Genomic DNA, 2,632 nt, shown 5'->3' on the forward strand with positions numbered 1-2,632 from the left:
ATACTTCTGACTGCAGTTCAATTACTCACTATCTACACACACATTACATTACCGTCACGTTGTCACCCTCTTTTACATGGACTTGTGGAGCTGACCAAAGCACCTCCCTTGTGGGTTATCAGCCAGTGCCCAACAATGTCACAGGTGCAGGACAATAGGTATATTTAAAGCCCCTGACACTTGGACAGATAATTGATCCTGCTCAATAATTTCAAGCTGTTGAAGGCAATTCATTATATATCCCTGCATGACCTCACCTCTCATCGAAATAAAAAGTCATGGCAGATGCTATGAGATACCTCTAGGCTCAGAAAAGCTTATGTGCCATGACTCATGGTTTTTGCCCATGGGTGTTTGCTGTCTCTCCTCATGAGAAAACAGCTTTGATTGTTGGAGGTCATCCACCACCAGCACATTCAGTTCTTCTCAGCTTGTTATCAGTGGCTGGATCAGATTTGGAGCTACAGTACTTTGTCTGGCAACAACTGTGAAGTCTCATAGAGTATTTTTCAGGTGATAGTGGACTCACAGCTCACGTTGACGACTCTCAGTTGGCTTTACTGTTTGCTCCATACATCAATAGATCTCCCCGAGTTTGCAGCTGTAAGCTGATTAATGTTGAGTCCCTTTGCAGCGTGGGAAAATGTCCTACATATAAGTGAGGACTTCTAGACTTGACATCTCTCTTATACAACCATTTTTCTATTGTTTTAAACTATTGTTGTTGGTCTTGATAAGTACGCTTACTTATATAATATAACATTTCTCAGCAAAAGCATTCTTTCAAACTTATTTAAATACAGGATATAAAGCAAGGACCAGTATGCACATTAACAAGACAGAAAACTGTGTATTAAATCCTGTGTTCATGGCACCAAAATTTCTCTTTCCTATCTACTCGTGATATATCAGATAAACTAATTTCTGCACAAGTGTCAGATAGGTTTGACTAATAATGGGAGGGTCGAGCAGGAAATTTATAAAGCAATCTAAATTAAAAACCGACTATGTTTTAACTGAGGCAATGGAAAGTGTAAACCTTTTATCAATGACCCAACAAAACAAGACAATATGCATTCCTCCATAGACACTTAAGATACTTAGACAGTTGACTCTACTGGACTTATGGATATATATCATCAGCCTTTCCTCTCTAGAGATGAATTTCTGCAGAACTAGCCATGATTATAGAACTCTTATATAGCAAAACTCAGTTCTTTTCTTTGCAATAGCATCATTACATGTCTGGTCATTTTATCACAGAATTCATTGGTTGGAATATACAGAAATCCTCCACTCAGTCAATTAAAGATGTTGCACTTGTCGACCCTTTCCTACACTAATATGCAAAATATCTGCAACATCCTCACAGGCAGAATAGATATTACCTGCTACCGAGAACAACAAAAGCAACTATAACCAAACAATTTCAAGTTTTCTGGCCCACTTGCTTATGCTTAAATTGCATAGACATGGACTAAATGAATAATTTTTGTATTAATAAAGATGGTGTGTTAGATATACACGACTGTTTATTTTAAGTTTAATATATAATATTATTTAGTTTATATAGTACAAAAGTTAAAGTAAGATATTTTTAGAAGTGATAGTTATGGCAAGTTTGTTTACGGTAACTGTTTACGAATCATCTGTTGTGTAGTTCAGTTGTTTTGAACTGACATCATGCTACTCGAAATTTCTGCATTTTACTGGTTATTTTAATTGAGTATTGTTGCATCACATAACATTTAGTAGTGTGTAGAAAGTTCTAGATCGCATGTCGAAATATTAGTCAAAAATAAAAAATGAGATAAAGATAGATATAACTGAATCATCGTGAGTGTAGCCATAAAGAGTGTATAGTGGCGATTTTTAAAGTGTGATAAGCGTAGATTGTATTATAATAACAGAGTAGAGAAAAATCATTCGTCTTGTCAATTGAGTTCTAAATTAACTGAACCACTCAGTTTGGACTTTTGACGAAAAAAAGAGAATCACATCAAGTTCTGGATTCAACTGTGGTGATCAACTATGTAACGAACATTTCTATATACGTTTGACTTGTTTTAATATATTATTTTAAAACAAGTGGACCGTGTGTTGTTTTTTTTATAATTGAAATTCATCGCCAACAAGTCACAGGTACCTACTGTAAAGAATTGCGGTCTATAAAACCTGACATGGTGAAAAACATGATATGCTTGTATATCACACATGCAGAAAGTAATTACATTGTCTGTGATTTCATACCCATTTTGCTTGTTATTCTGCTCATTTTCTTATAGACCCAAGTAATATTTATTAAAGAAAATTAGTGGAGGTAGAAAAAAAATACTTTGTACCAAGAAAATTGACAATCAAAAGTAACGAAAAATTACTGGAGAAGTTTTTCATTGGCTAATCAAACAGTACAACAATTTACAATTGTGCTGACAGGCAGTGTCAATTCAGATAACAATGGATTGGAGCGTACAATTAAGTTTCTTACCAGACTTACTACCTTCCAAAACTATTCTTCTAGGTACAGTGTAGTCTTGTATATATAAGACTGGCCACGAAGCTACGGGAAGGTAATGTGTAATTGAACTGCAGTCAGAGAGTGTGTAATTGAACTGAGTCGAGCACGTGAGAC

The sequence above is a fragment of the Limulus polyphemus genome, unplaced genomic scaffold (assembly GCF_000517525.1).
Source record: "Limulus polyphemus unplaced genomic scaffold, Limulus_polyphemus-2.1.2 Scaffold1975, whole genome shotgun sequence".
In the NCBI taxonomy this organism is placed as follows: Eukaryota; Metazoa; Arthropoda; class Merostomata; order Xiphosura; family Limulidae; genus Limulus; species Limulus polyphemus.